The sequence below is a fragment of the Passer domesticus genome, chromosome 2, assembly GCF_036417665.1.
Source record: "Passer domesticus isolate bPasDom1 chromosome 2, bPasDom1.hap1, whole genome shotgun sequence".
Lineage (NCBI taxonomy): Eukaryota > Metazoa > Chordata > Aves > Passeriformes > Passeridae > Passer > Passer domesticus.
Genome location: NC_087475.1, coordinates 23,576,258 through 23,593,227, shown reverse-complemented (window position 1 = coordinate 23,593,227; position 16,970 = coordinate 23,576,258). Strand labels below are relative to the sequence as shown.

General features: G+C 34.9%; 1 long non-coding RNA gene across 1 annotated transcript; it reads right to left on the bottom strand.

Annotated features, from left to right (window-relative positions):
- Positions 1-1,666: 1,666 nt before the first annotated feature.
- Positions 1,667-10,648, bottom strand: LOC135295251 (uncharacterized). Its single transcript, XR_010357287.1, has 6 exons — positions 10,542-10,648; positions 8,921-9,046; positions 8,055-8,122; positions 3,077-3,161; positions 2,669-2,720; positions 1,667-1,832 (listed from the first exon to the last, which is right to left on the bottom strand). It is a non-coding gene; the product is annotated as an uncharacterized LOC135295251 (long non-coding RNA).
- Positions 10,649-16,970: the final 6,322 nt, after the last annotated feature.

Below are 16,970 nucleotides of genomic sequence, written 5' to 3'. Positions count from 1 at the left end.
TGAGTGGTGCATCTTTCTGCCCATCGTCTGATAATTTTGAGTTAACAACCTGTTTAAGCTGTTTAAGCTTCTCACTTAGGGTCAAAAATAGGAGAAATGGTAGAGATTTGGTTGTGCTAACAAGTCAGTTGTTAAATAGTAAAATTTCTATGGCATCTAAGCTCACCACAGTGAGGAAAGAGATGAGAATTTCTAGAAGGCTCCCCAGTTCTGTTTTCTCTCAATCTAACTTTTGTTGCTACTTTAAAGACAACACTCTTGGCTTGGTGAGTCTAAAGCCCAGGACTTAAGATGTCTCTATTTGTTTGTAATCAAGTTTTTTTGCAGGGAAAAAACATATATAGGGAGATCTCAAAATATTATGCCTCCCATTTATGAGTGAGCTACCACTCATAATTCTATAATTTTTCCTCTTCCTTGCTATGATAATCCTTCCAGTGTAAGCCCAAATATGTGAAACTTTGAAAAGACTTCATTTTAAAATTGTATACATCTTTGTTTAGACAAGATGTATACAATTTTATGAAATTGTTTTTATGAAAGATTGTCTGTAGTATCCTCATAGTGAATCTGGACTCAAGTAATTAGTAGTTTTGTGCTTTTTTCTTGGGATGGGAAGCCATTGATAATCTCTCAAGCCTTTGGATGTCATAGTGCAAATACCTACGCTTCTAAAATTAAATTTGTCCAGTATTTTCTTTGTTGAGTAATTAAGTATTCTAACTGAATGAGACTGGGCTGGTTATTCAGCTTTTTGTATTTGCATCTCTATAAAATATATTACCACTAAATCCTTAGTGTTTCAGCAGAGAAGTAAAGCATTATGTACTTCTTCGAAAGCTATTAGCACTTGTGTTCTGTAACATATATCTCCCTTTGGTTTAAACTGACAAGGTTCTTTCATATTAGATAGAGAGGTACAAAATTAAAAGGTAAAAAAATCTGACTTATCTATGTACCTGTTATAATGAATTCTGATCAGTTAAGTCAAGTTACATCCCTATTATGTAGCCAGTGAGATCTAAAGTGATGCAACTAAAATTATTCTATTCATTCTGCCCTGTATTTTTTCACTTAAATTAGGTTAATAATTATATAATTAGTACCATTCCTCAGGCAGTTACCTTAGTTTCATGTTAGATCCAAAATCTCAATGTTCATAAGGTAGTTTTCTATTAAGACTTAAATAGTGAAACAAGGGAACAGCTATCTTCCCAATTAGATCCAAATTGCAAGTAACATAGCAGGGTCATTAAAAAGTGTTTGATCTTGTGGAATATAATAAATAGAGCATTGCAATTTTCCAGAGGAGCAACCCAAAACTCCATTATTGCATCAATGCAATGATTATGTTAGGTAAGGGGGGGTTCTTCATCAGAAAATCAGTGTAGCAGATGAAACTGATGAAAATATATTTTAGCAGCCTATGGTCAATAGGCGCCATTTGGCTTCTTGGACAGCCAAAACTATCTGAAGAGGCTGCTGGTTTTCATGGACTTGCCTGCAGTAAGTCCAAGGGCTTACTCTGCACAGCACTGTAGCCCTTGTACTTATCCTGGAGAAAGCTGTAACACCTGCTGCCCACCCTTGATGTCCACTGCACCTCTGCTCACAGAGCGAGAGCAGATGGTCAGCGTGCGCAGAGTGCATTCTCGCTAGCTCACAGCCACTCCACAGGAGCTGTGCCTGTGTACTGCTGGTCCGTCTGGGCTTTCTGAGCAGCAGGCAGACAGCTGGAGTTCCTGTCCCAACAGAGGCAGGCAGAACCCCAAAATCCCAGAAAAATGATCCCATTCCCATATCATCTGTGAAGGCAAAAAATCAAACTGAATCTGAAACACAGAAAACAGTGGTAAGACAAACATTAAAGTCTCTTTAGTTCCCTGGTAAATTCATGTATTTAAAATAATTTGATTGATTTGTCTAGTGCCCATTGGGCAAATCAAATCCTTTAAAACATCAAAGACTAAATTTCACTACATGAGAAACTAAAAATGCATTAACTCCTCCACAGTTTCAGTGGACCATGAAAGAGAACAAAGAAAATAATAAATGAATAATGCTATGTGCAAAAAATGGAGCTTTGGGAATGTTGTGGAATGGGTGAGAGAATGTGGAGTTGCAGAAGTCAGTGTAAGTAAGTCACGGAGGACCACTGATATTTTTGTACATTTGTGAAAAGATAAATATGGTTTTTGTGAAAAGAAATGAGGTTTTGAAAACACAAAAAATGTTAGGTGAACACTTTCTGGAATAAAATTAGCAGTTTACTTGACTGTGTTTATGCACCCTTTTAAATGGTATTCCTGTGGATATTCTGTATACGAGCTGACTGCAAATGACGTTTTCTCAAAGGCAAATGTTAGTGGAACTGAATTTTAAGCCACTGCAACATTTAAGAAATCTGGGCCAATGAAAAGTCATTTACACAGCTATAAAGCAGAAGCAACCACCTAAGTATTCAAGCAAAACCAAAACCCACAGTTTTACTTTAGATAATCCAACGCTCACAGAGCCCATGATATAATCAAAAAACAAAGTAATATTGCTGGAGTTTGGAGTTTGCTTGAAGCATACATGTCAACACAAAATGTATGTAGTAAACATTGAGAGCCATCCATGCACAAAGCATTGACACAGAAGATAAAGTCTTTGAGTAAACCCTTACCTAGTGTTTGCTTAGATCAAAACACAGCGCAGATCTGACTACTATTTCCTTTCTGCCAGGAAGAAACACAGAAACAATTGCAGGTTTGAATGAAGTAGCAAAGGCTTTAGTTTCTTTAAAAAAAAAACAAAAACACACACACAAAAAAACCCCCATCAGAGTATCAGACTCTTAAGGGAAAAAAAAAAGAGTGTTTATTTAGGTCACATAGTGAATTAGAAAGGTGAACGCTCAGTTGAAACTTAATCTGGCCATTTCTGTGAAGTATAATAAAGAGGATTTTTATAAATGCTGTTAATTTTATAAATTAATAACAAAACAGGGCCAAGGAAATCATTCATTCTTTATTGGACATGGTGGGAAAAGTAGTCACCAAAGATGAGGAAAAGGGTGAGGTACTTGATATACCTTCTTTGTCTCAATCTTCAACAGTAAGTCAGGTTATCCTCAGGACAGTGACCTCCTGAGCTGCTGTGGGGGGCAGAATAAACCCCTGTAATGCACGAGAGGGTAGTCGGTGATCTCCTGAGCCACTCAGATGTTCACAAGACTATAGGACTGGATGGGATTCATCCTAAGGTGATGAGGGAGCTGGCCACATCAGTCCTGGGAGCATGTATATAAAGAGAATTCTACACAGGGAAACATCTTTGGTTAATAATTAATTGATCATTCCTGATTCTTGCCCTCCCTCTGTCTTCATTTTCAAAATCCTGTCTTAAGATTTAGATTCCTTCTATATTTTTCATAGACACCTCATCACTTTTGTAGTTCCACTAACAGAACTCTTCCTGGTGCCACACTGTGAAGGGAATTACTGAAATTATCAAAGTATTTCAAAGCCCAAACTGGCTATTAGAGCAGTGTATTGAAACATTGGACTGTCCCAAACTGACAGCTGCTTACTCCTTACAAACACTGTATTATGGTTCATTTCTACACAATTTGAATCAAATATTTAATTCCTTAGTGTTGTATAAAACATCATAATTTGTGAATAAATAAGAACATGGTAGGTATAAAAATACTATCTGTTAACATATTTCAACTAGAAACGCTAAGGATGTTCAAAAGTATTTCTGTAGATTGAAGAGAATAGGTTTAAGCAAACAGTTTGTTAACTATTATTACCATTGCTAAAAAAATTAAAATATTAGGTAATCAGAAAGATATTTTATATATACCTATAAAAACATTTGTGTTTTATTCTTTTATAATATTGCTATGCAACATCCATTTCAAAGTCTCCTGAGAAATTCAGAAATGTTAAAGTAAAAAGTAAGCCAGAATGTAGGAAAAAATGCATTAAGACTGTATTGAGACATACTTGGAAAAACATGTCTCATTTTGTCAATGTAGAATAGGCACAAAATTGACTGTTAATGACATTGATAGAGTTCCTTCAGGCTTTGGTATGTAAGGATGTATCTAACCTTGTTGATCTGTGTCATTTCCCCTTTTCTTCAGAGTGAAGTTGCCAGATTATCTCATAGGTGGGCAGAGGTGGTCAAGCAAAAATTTTGTGCTGCCCTGCTGTCTGTAGAAGTACTGTTGCATTGCCATGAAAGGAACGTTTATGACTATTGTTTCTGCCTCATCTTGTACTCTTGGTTGTAATTTTTATGGAAGCCACACTTATGAGAGCAACCATACAATGTACTGGCCCTACAACAGACATCCTTTTTTTTATCTCAGTGCCTCATTTGGACTGTTCTGTGAAAGCATTCAGTAACCTTTTTTCCCTAATTTTCCTATTACTGAAGCTTTATTTTCATTGTTTCAATCAATAAAGTTTCCAAACTGATGAAGATATCTAACAAGATCTTTAGATAATACTAAATATGTATACTAAAATGATAATTAGTTAATATAGTTAATACTAATACATGAAAATATTACTTGATTAACATAAACCTTCCATTACACAGACAAGAACTTGGTGCATAGGCAACACATGACTATCTTGAGCAGAAGCTAAAGACAGTCAGGGAACACTACCAGTATTATGAATTTGAATATTATCAAATAATGGTTAAAATTACAAATAGATAATCCAGCATGGAAGCTCTTAGAAACACTTTCAAATTGTATACTAAATGAAGGTTTTTAAATGAGAGACTTCAATATTAAATGAGGACTTCACAGGAATCACAAGTGTATCTTTTATTATCAGTGCTAAAAAAAAATACTAATCAAATTCTTGATGATGAGACACTTAAAGTTCTACCTACTTTTAACAAATTAATTCTAAACATTTAATTTTAACTGAAGTGGAAACAGCTGCTTTCATTTAGGAGTAGGTATTAAAAATAAATTATTACATTACATTCTTCCTTAATGATTCAAGATGTTTTATTAGATGATATGTTCTTTATTTCAGCAACTTTTAAAATATAGCTAATTAGGGAGCTCAGTAAAGGCATAATTTAAAGGAATGCTTCTTTTGAACTAGAAATTATAGTGAAGAGACATTTCTGCTGGTATAGATCTTCTGTGCTTTTCTTCTTTCATATTTGTTTCCCTTCTCAAAAGATAAAAACTATAACTTCAGCTTGTGTAAGTGACTGAATATAGAGGAAAATAGCACAGAATTGCAAAAATTTTTTCTACTCTCATTTCACTATTGTTGTCATATGAACACAATATCTGCTACTTTAAAATGGGCACGAATTTATTGAATCCCAAAATTCTTTTACTATGAAAACTTAAAAGTTTGCAGCCTAAAGAATTTGAAACAACTGGGCCTTGTAGTTGAAACATTGACATAAAAGAACATGTCTGCATGCAAAAATTATTATTTTGGTAAATAAGTGTATGTATATAAAATGGATTCTATAGCTAAAAATTCATTCTTACTTTATTAGTGTGTCAATAAATGTAAGTGTCATGTATTGACCCTGGCACAGTGCCAGTGCCCCCATGAAAGGTATATTTCCAAAATGGTTACTGTGAGATGTGACCCAGAAACAGAACAAAGCAGGCTCCCACTTGGGAATGGTGGGGGTGGGGGGGGGGGAAGGGGGGTGGGGACCACTTTATTGATCTACAACATAAAGACGAGGGAAAAAAAAAGAAAAAGACCACACAACAATCCACAATGGAAAACCTCCAAAACACTCCTCCTCCCCGCACCCCTCTAACACCATCACACCATATGACAAGACTGTAATTCCCAGTCCAGCTACCACCCCTCTAACACTCAATTCTCAGTCCAATACCATCCTTCACACAACCTCCTCCCAGTTCATCAGGAGAGAGAGGAGTCTCCCTCTTGCACCATGGGCCTCCCCAGGAAACACAGTTGGAACCTCCTGTGCTTCCATGTCACACGCAGCAACCGCCCGGAGAGAATCTGCCGTGGTGACCATCTTCCTTCCATGTCCAGTGCTCTCACCACCGTCCATGGATCCAAACTTCTTCTCAGGTCCTTTTAAGAATGCATTGCCCAGTTCCAAGAAGTGACAGCCTCTCACCATTGGGACACCTGTCCCCCCTCTATTTCACCCCCTGGGGCCTGAGGTTCTCAGGAACAGAGATCCTTCTCCGCTGAAGTCAGAGGGCTCCACCACACCCTCCCCATCAGTCTCTGCTCCCTCTACTTCTTCTCACAACAGCTTTGTCACTCCTTTGGCTTCTGGCCAACCGCCTCCCCCAAGGTGCAGTCTCTAAATTACAGGAAGAAATTAGTTCCGTCCCATGGCCGTATAAGAGAAAGTCCAGCCAAAGGCCACTCTAATCATCTCCTCCATCTAGGGCACTTCTCATCTGCTGACATTTCATCACTTACTCAAGCCTTCTTCTCACTGGCCCATCCTCCGTCCCCTCTCAATTCTCAGCTAGGGACAATCAGTGTTTTTACAGCTTCCATTGTCTCAGCATCAACGGGGTTAAAACCTCAGCCGCAGTCTTCGGTGGCTGGGCACCTTGCCCCCCCACTTCTTCTCCTGGCCATGGTGCCAGCACAAGATATCAAATTTCAAGCCAGCACAGTCTCTATCACTCTCTCCGGGGTCTGCCCGAACCATCCCAGATCTCCTCCACCCCTGCACCTTGCAGGGCTCCAGCCTCCCTTCTCACAGGCTGCACGGCCTCCCCCTCCCCACCCAGATGCAGCTGGGCAGGGGAGGAGGTCAGATTCGACTCACCACTGGACTCGAAAGAGAAAGTCCCTCTTGGAATCCTCTGCTTTTAACCCCTGTGTGTTCTGAGAGGCATATCCAGGTCCCCAGTGGCCATGCCAATTTTCAAATCTAGCCACTGATTAGTTTGACCAAAACTATCCCAGAAACTCACTGCCTGGTCAAACCGCGACAATTTAATTTTTGCCACAGCAATTTCTGCTTTTCAGTCAGAAAATAGTGAGAAAATAGCAAGCCCCAAAAGTTCCAATAATTGAAACTTCTTGATGTTCATTCTCATCAGCCTCTGTAGACATTGTGTAAACTTTTATGATGGTAATTTTATTTAAGCTGAAAAGAGTAGTGTTCTGTATGTTATCCCCTTGAAATGAATTGGACTACAAAGGAATGGGTATTTACTCAAAGTATAATGGATCTACCCATCATTGATGTTATTTTGTTAGAATACTGTTAAGGAATAGTACATTTACATGAAATCCCTACCCATATTATCTGAACTATTATGACATCTAACATCAAGAAATGTTTCATCATTTAATATTCAACACTGAATATGTTTTATGAATTAAATTTTATAAAAAGTTGTAGCAGGTTAACAAATGTTGCAATAGTTACACCTTGAATATGGTATGACTTGCTCCTGAACTCAAAAGTTTTCTCTTTTCCTTGTCCAAATTGTCAGACATCTCTGAACCCAGAATGATTGCTAAGAGAGGCTGTACCTCCAAATTGTTTTGTTGACAAAAAAATGGTAATAATAATTTACCATGCAAACGAAAATATTGTTGACACTTAAGAACTTTAACAAATGTATGTGTGTATGTCCCTATCAGATTCTCTTCGGGATAATCTCTCTCCCCCTAGTCTGAATTTCAAGATATAGATATATTCTCAGAGTTATTGTAAAGAAAATAGTTTAACAAACTTTAAAATAAAAAGAATTAAAACCAAGCACTTTTCCTTAGGCTTAAAAAACATATATGTGTATACACACACACACACACACACACACACACACACACACATACATAATCTCAGTCCTGAATAGACTATATATCTTTCGCACTGATTGGTATTCAGGCAGGATGTAGTTAATACACCAAATATGTGAAACTAGTGATTATATATCTCAGAGGTTATTCCAAAACTATGGAGCAAATCAGTTCTGTGGAGTTTCAGATTGTGAACCTGTGTTTCCATCCTAAAGAAAGGAGTAGTTCTCAGAAAAAAATATCTCTCCTACTCACATCTCTGTAAATCAGTGTTCACAGTCACACTTAGGGGGCAGGAAATACTCTTTGGTTCCATGTCCTACCTGAAGGAAATGAGAATTAATTTAGTGATACTCATGTAGAAAGGAAATTTGCTGCTAGTCTTCAGCAGAATCATGTGGAATCAAATTGACATCCACTACCTTGACATGCCTAGGTTACAGCACAGTCACCATAGAATTTTAATCAATCATATAAATCACTCCATTGACAGGTTTCCCATAGCTGATTGCAAAGCTAATGTAGTTTTGCTGAATATACTGTGAGCTTAGGTGTCTCTTGACTGTCACCTTTGATTTCTGTTATTTCCAGAGTGGTACAAAAATGCAAAAGTGATCTCTGCTTTGAAGAGGAACTTAGAAATGCTTAGAACAATGTAAAATCTGTATTTTGGGTCAAATTTCTCCTTCCTGATGTTTTTTCATTCACATAATTTGAAGGTATTCAGCTTATTTAGGCTGAAGTGTTTTTTTCACTACAGTTCTCTACTTTTAGCATTTTCCTTATGTTTTTTTCATTTTTTTCTCTCCTTGTCATAGATAATTAAGCAGCACTTCAATCTACTGACATCAGTACATCAAACAAAAGTAAAATTATTGAAAATTTTGTGAGAAACTATCCCAACACAAGAGGGTTTTTGAGTTTGTTGGTTTTTTGAGTTGGGTTTTTTGTTGTTGTTGTTGTTTGTTTGGGTGTTTTATTTTGTTGTTGTTGTTTGGGGTTGTTTTTTTTTTTTGGTTTTTTGCGGGGGAGGGGCTTGGTTTGTGGTTTGTTTTGTTTTTGGTTTTTTTTTTAGTATTGTGCCTTTTCACGGCGTTCATGCCCAGGAATGAGAGAGTCACCTGTTATCCAAGTGTTTTCTCTTCAGAGATCTCCAGGAACACCAGAGGTAAAGGCTCCAATATGCACATGGCTGTCTATGGTGGGTGCTGCATAAAATTGCTTCTTTGTAACATGAAAACATAACTCTAAAAGGATATACATATAACTTTAGTGCACTGAAATACAGAACATATTTATCCCAATGAATCTCTCTCCATATAGTTTCTCTGTTTCTCTTCCCCTGCTTTATTACAGACATTACAGAATCTTCTGAGTTGAAAGGGACCCACAAGAATCAGAAAATGCAATTCTTAAATGAATGGCATACATGGAGATTGAACTCAAAAGCCTTGGTGTTATTAGCACCATGATGTAATCATGTAATCAACTCAGCTAATCTCCTTCCTTTTAGCTTTAGTAGAAAACTCTTAACAACATAAGAGAAAAAAATAATTAACTAGGTAAAAAATAACAGCATAATAAAACAATGCAGAATTCTTGCATGCACCTATTTTGTCTGTCCTAGAAGTATGGAACCCTCTATTTGAAAATGGAAGCTTTAAGTTGGAAGGTTTGTTTGAGCATATTCACAAGTCAGAAAATCATTGTGTTTCCACAAAAACCTCAATTTCAGACTGGTGTGGAGGTTAAAGCAGCTTCCTTCAGCAAGCTTTCTTTGCTCTCTCAGTCATCTAGGTCATTCCTCACTGATTTAGAGCCAAGGAAGCTGTCACCTAGCTCAGTAACAGAAAGAGGCAGCCTCTGTTTCTCTTCTCACATAATTCTCAGAGCACTGTTTTACCCAAGTGTTATGGAATATGCGACTTCTACCTCATTATTTTTAGTTTCCCTAAAATTTGTATATGGGACAAAGAGTCAGTAAAGCTAGACATTTCTGAAAGCAAACAATCAAAATGCTACATAATCTATTGTAAAAGCAAATTTACTGACATTAAAAATTGAAAATAATCAGACCTATTGTTGTCCCACATCTCAAATTCATGATGGATGCTTTGTCCACGATAAAATGAGAACCTAAATGTACAACACTAACGATTATTGACACCTCATCACTGCAAACAAAACTTAACTTTAAAAAATAATATTATACTGTTTTAGTGCTTAAAGAAGATAGCTCCTTGACTAATTTTAAGAATGCTGTCCAATGAAATGACATTGCTGTCCTTTGATCTTGGTTGGTGTGCCAGACTATGTTTCTTGTCACGTTTATTGGTTATCAGATGCAGTAGGAAAGTACTTCTTTTGATTTCTGAAATATGGCCCATAGAAATTTTTTTAAAATAATCAGAAATATTTAAAGGTATCCTGGAAGCTTCACTATTCATTGACAAAATAAGTTGCTTTTTGAGTTTGGGGGGATTATAAATTACATGATCCAAACAGGAGCTAAATATTTTCTTTCACACATCTTCTAGATAGATCTTCTATCTTCTACCCACGATAATGATAGTAAAAAAATATGTTAATAATTTGGCTATGTATTTTAAAGCAAAAATTAGTGAAAATACAAAGAGATGTTAACAGTGCAGTCATATAGTCAATGCAAATCTTTATTCTGACTACTGCAGTTTGTTACTTTCTTTATAAGTAACAGTAACCCCTTCCAAAAATAACACATACCACATTTTTTCATGTCAAGAATAATCACAACATCTGACCCAAGGAACATCTGTAGCCTCTGTGGACTCTGGATACATCGAAGCCAAAAGTGTGACATACGATACTGCCAAAACTGTGATCATGACTGCACTTGTCACATGCAGAGCCTTGTCATCTGTAGAGTTTATGACATCATGGAACTTTTTTTAAATTGGAAGATAGGCTCAGGGTAGTACATCTGAGATAGCCTCTGCTAGGCTTCATTTTACCTGACTACTCATTTGCTCATCTTAGGACATACTCATATGGAGAGCACAGTTCCATCATTTTTACTCAAAATCTTCTGAAGCAGGAATGCTATTAAATATTTGGCAAGCATTCTTACTTCATTTTCTTCTCTGACCATTTCCTATAAATATATTCAGTTTTATTCTTCTGTTACATTTCATCAGTCTCACTGTTCCTTTTCTCTCTTTTTATGCCCCATTTTTAAACATTTTTCAGTCACAACTCTGGGGATTGTGTGAGTTTTCTTTTCCTCGTTGCTTAACTGGCTCTACCATTCACACTTAAAACCTTGAAAAATATTTTTCATTTTCTTTTCAGTCTAGACTTCTATTTACTTTACAAATAAATTTTGGCCTGTGCTTGGAAGATTTGTAAAAGAGTCTGAAGGGACTTATTTGCCACATTGTGAATCTCTGATGAGCAGCTCAGATGACTGATCCTTAAACACTTGCCCTTTCTCAAGTGAAGGGATTCTTCAGCATTTCATCTGGTTTTGTGATTCAAGTGCTGCTCATTTTGCCAACCCTTGCTTTCTTTTAACAATATCACAGGCTTGTCCTGATGCTGTTTCTATGGTAACCTGTTCTCCTTTCAATTTGTTTGACCAGGGAACCTGCAATGTAGTTCAATTGTGCAACTGTAACTTGAAAACAGCAGGTGACATTTTAAAATAAAAGCAGTGAGATCCAGTAAAATCACTAAATCCTGTCCTTTTAATAAATGTGATCTCTAAGGCTCTAGATTTCTGAGTGGCAATATTTTTTTATTTATTTATGAAAAGTAGGATATAAAAAAGGAAGGAAAATGTACACAGTGGAACAATTGCTACCATGACCGTAATGGAATAAAACAAGAGAAAACTGAAGAGTATATGTATATTATTTTCTGATTTGCTACTCTCTGGGGTTTAACCTTGAATTTAAGTAATTTTAGGAACAGCAAAAAAAAAAAAAAAATCCTATCTCTGGAATTACATGAGAATAGAATGGAAGGGAATGGAATAGAATAGAATAGAATAGAATAGAATAGATCATAATACAGCTTAATATAAAATAATATAATAAGACCAGAAAGTTCATATATAAATTACTGACTCATAACATCTGGTGACTCACAGTAAAAAGAATTATGTTTACAGTGTGCTGACAAAAAAATGTAAAATTACATTTTATAAAGGATTTCTTTTTCCTTTGTTTGTAGCATTGGGAAAAGAAATTACATGTTATGAATTAGGACCGGTCATTCAGAAAGGGAATATGAGATTGACCCCTATTGCTTCATGCTGGCTTTCACGCAGAGGTCTTCAGCATCTCTGCAGTTTTGTCTTGAGAGGCTGCAATGGGGAAATTGATGCAGTAAAAGAGACTCCCGGTTGCTTCTTCACCTGTGTTGGAGTCACATTCCTTCATAGAATTCCTATTATATTTTTCTTAACTTAGACCCTTAATCAGTTAACTGATGAATAAAACCAAATGGTCCAATGACTCACAAATCTTCCTAGGCATACTGGCTGCATGAGAAAAATCTTTATTGAGATCTGTTTTATGTTTAATCAAATAAAAAAAATTCCATTTCTGGAACACATACTAGAAGTAAAAGCACTTAGGCTTTTCCAAGTGAAATTAAACAAACTTTCCCAGGATCTAACTTTTTGACAGGAAATAAAAAGATTTTGATGAAAAATAAAACATCTTTTATTCCCTCACAAAAGGAGTCCTCCTGTTGGATGCTGAAATACTACTTATGTGTACAATAGATAAACAGATAAAAAGGCTTGCATAGGACATTCTTGAAATTTTACTTTCTTCAGATTTTGGTAGGGAACATCCAGCCATTAGATAGATACAATTTAAATGTATAAAAGCTCTGAACCTTTTAAATTAAAGCTAAATATGCCACATTGACCTTAATTGAGGTGCTGCATGCTGAAGAAAATTTACTTGAGTTTTGATTGCTCAGTCCCGTTCTGTGAGCAAATTTACCATCACCATGTATTTGACATGAAAATGTTTCAGATCAGATCAACAGAAATTATTTGTTTCAATTACAATAATTATCTTAATTCTTATCCCTGTGCTGATATTCTCTAGGAAAAAAGCAGATGTGAAATGAATTTTGCTTATGTTCTTGCATGAAAATACATTACATACTCTAAGGAGAAGCTGTATGTGCTAAGTTTCCAATAGCTGGCTTCAGTATTGGTGAGTATTACTGCAGTACTAGAACAAAGAGACATGCTCCCCCCAACTAGATTTAGCATCTACATTATTGCCTCTGATATTCCAACCTGGATCAGGGACATACGGAAACATGCCACATCTTCTGATAAAATAGAAAACATGAGATGAATTGCTGAAAACCGTGAAAAAATTTTCAGAATCCATACTCAGTGTGTGAGATTTTCTATCAGCAAACAAGTCACATTTTTCATGCTAAGACATATGATAAAACAAAGCACAAAAGAAAACAAAAGCAATTCCATTAAGAGAATAGATCATGACAGAAGTTATGACTTCATGATAAGACCATTTCAAGGAACAGTATTCTATAGTATTGATGAGAATTTTTTTTTAAAATGAGCGAGGATTTTTCCTTACAAGGTATGCAGTTATTCTGGAACTCTAGTAGTTTTTTAGTGAGCTGCTTGAAGAGAAAACTATATAATAAAAATCAACTAAACCAAATCACACAATAACAATTACAAATTAAAATAAGCAATGGGGGATACAAAGATCAGGTATTTGGGAAAAGACAGACACAGTACCAAAACAGACATAAAGATTATGTAGGTATATATATGTAGGTATGTCTATATACAAAGACATGTATATGCCCATATTTTTATAATATTAAATAGTATTTGACAACACAATACTCTAATTGTGGCAACATAATACTCAAAGCAATTAATATCATTAATAACTACTATAATTTTGTGTCTTATTTGATGTATTTGTGAAATTTTGTCAGAGGATAGAATTATCCTCTAGCATTTTGTTGCTGAATACAGCTGAGTCTCAGGACAGGCTAAATTTAAATGATCATCAAAGAAACACTACTCTTTTTTTAATTTCTAAAATGTAAGTATGTGTAGCTATACTGTGTAAGAGGACAGTGTTTTGCTTGCAAAATTAAAGAAAGCCTTGGGAATTAGAAAATACAGAAAACAAAATAAAACTCCACCTAAATTTGGAAATATAATTTTAAAGTCACATCACAATTTAATTTAATTTTGAAAAGTGATCTGCATAATGAAATAAAGAAAAATGTCATTGCTGAAGCCAGTAAGTGCTTTTGGTGTAGGTATGTTTTTCATGCAGAGCCTTTTTGATCAGGTATTTTCATGAGTATCTCTTCTCCAAATTCCATTGCAGAGATACAGCAATAATATTGACTTTAATTCCAGGTAGGTTGTTTTAAAACCACACTACATTCTTGCTCTGTCTCTTGGAATACCTTCATTCCTTTTGCTTTGCTTTGTCTTGCTTTTCCAAGAAGTTAAAAGGGAGTTAGAAATGGAGGATTGTCTGGAAGGGCCTCAGATGTTTGGGTGTAAATTTAAAAAAATAATAAAGTATGTTCTCTAAATATTTTCTACAGGTGAGAAAGTCCCCATACTTACTATTGAAAAAAAATTAAGCAAAACAGAGCAAAAATGGGGTATCTTGAATAATATTTGTATGATGAAGTAAGTTAATTAATGTCTTGTCCCATAGTTTTCAGGTCTAAAGCATTTTTTTTAACTAGTAGAACAAAGTAAGTGCCACATTAATTTAGAAGCAAAGTGAATTATGAATACCTAATCATGTGCTGCTGCATTATAGCACAGAAAAAAGACACTTCATTTAATTGTATTCAATTTTTGAATAGATGAAGAGGATATTTTTCTTTTTCTTTTTTTTTTTTTTGAAATGTCTTTTCATAGTTTTCTGGCTTTAGACAATTATTATCCCTTAAGAATTGATTCTACACAGAAAAAAATTAAACAAAGAAGAAAACACCCATAATACTTGTTAAAATGTAAAGTTTCACAAATTTTAAAGTTGGAATTTAATTCAAGGTTAATGTCTTACTCTGATTGGATGTTATAAAGTGAAATCACTGAAATTTTATTTCAAAGGAATTTTACTGTAAATGTTAATATTTTTTATAATACACAGAAATCAGTTCTTAAAAATCTTACTTAGAATTGATAATAATGGAAACTTTTTTTTACAGAAGACCATTTGTTTTGGTAACTGATTTATGGCAAAGGATAAAGGTGCATTGATTAGCAGCCTAAAAGTGAGTAAAGAGTAATATCTTTATTAACTTGTGCATTAATACTCAATCCAAATCAACAGGAATGTTAGTTCATGCTCTCCCTAGACTTCTAGCCCAGCCAGCCTTACTCAGGGGGCCACACTTTCTGAAGTTGATTTGATAAAATTTTTTATTGGGACAAAGTTCTTACAATTTTTTAAGTAGGCATTTCTTTCCCCTCCGCTTTTACGTTTGTGATTGCATATCATTGTCATGTTATAGGCAGTTGGAGAGGAAACACAGCAGAAACTCACTCAGTTCCATATTCTTCAGTGAGAACAATATATATAACTTCTTTAAAAATGTAAAATATAGATATTAAAGCTTTTTAAAACAACATACTATAAAATTCTGTCCAAAATCTCCTTTCTTAAAGTCATTGTTTATTACCTGGTTTAAAAAAGCACAGCCAAAAAATTATCACCTTCTTTTCTGGCAAATGTTACCATATTTAAATACTACATTATTTTCTTTCTTCAGCCTGCCTTTTTCAAAGTTAAGAGACAATTCTCTCTGTTTAGCAGACCTTTCTTCTTTATTTGTAATCACATTTGTTGAACTACTTCATATTTTTTCAGTTGATCTGCATCTTTGTTGACATGTTGTATTGGATACGTAAGTACTCCACTTAAGATCTCCTTGGGGCAGAATAGAACATTACTTTGAAAGTCTGAAAGAGCTATTCCTTAGCCATTTTTTTGGTCTTTTTTTCTTAACTTTTTTCTTAAGAACATTGTTAATTGGTAATTGATATTCAGCCTACACTTCTGTACAGGCACAAGACCTTATGTAATGCTGATGCTTATCCAGTCTCTTCTAGCAACAATGAGGCAACAGCAACTTCAAATCTAAATCCTTAGAGGGATTTTTGATATTTGTTTAGAAATTTTACTTACTTGACCAAATTTTTTTAGCAATAAGAGTACTAGCAGCCCTCACAGTCTCCCTTCCACTTCCCCTATTCATTTTCCAGGGGATCATCACCAACTTTGAATATGGGTACTCTGTAATGCATCAAGCTATTAATGAGAACATTAAACAGTACAAGATCCAAAAGAACTCCCAGAGGTACTCACTAAATATGGAATATTTATATAATATAGAACACAGAATATGGATCTTTGTAAAATGTTCCTTTTTGGGAATATTTTAATGAGGTCTTCATTATCCCTTTCATAATTTTATATAGTCTGTGATTCCATTAAATACATATATAAATATTATATTCAATTGTTTATTTTGTAAATAAGTTAATTATCTTAGCAGATAAGGTAAGTAAATAAGCTTACTTCAATATCCTTTTTTCTTGAAATTTCTAAATTCTATGATTATTTAACTTGGATTTTGAAAATTGTTTCTTGAGGAATGTGTGTTTATTAATTTGCCATGTGTAGGAAATTCAAATGACTGCTCTGCATTTCCTCATTTTACCTTCATTTGATGTTGGACAGTATTTTCATGCTTTACTTATCTTCAATAATCCTACCTGGTTTCTATGCATCCTTGAACTTAAAAGTCAAATGGCTCTAAGTTTTTTTAGACAGATCTCTCACTACACAAGAATGATCTTTATTAGCCTTACTAAACTGAAGAAATGTACCTAAAAATTTTTAGAAATTGATTATTTTTATCATTCTAGGTTAACCACATGTAACCATTTCAGCAACATTAATTTTTCTACTCAGATAATAGCAAGCTTTTGCTTTTCTGTGGGCATTTATTTTACAGTGAATACTGATTCTAAATAACATTGTAAACTACGTATGGACCATTTTTTTTGTTTAGTACCTATTAAGCATGTTATGTCTTCCACTCATAAAACTGTACTTCAATAGTATTTTCCCTTTACTGCCTTCCATT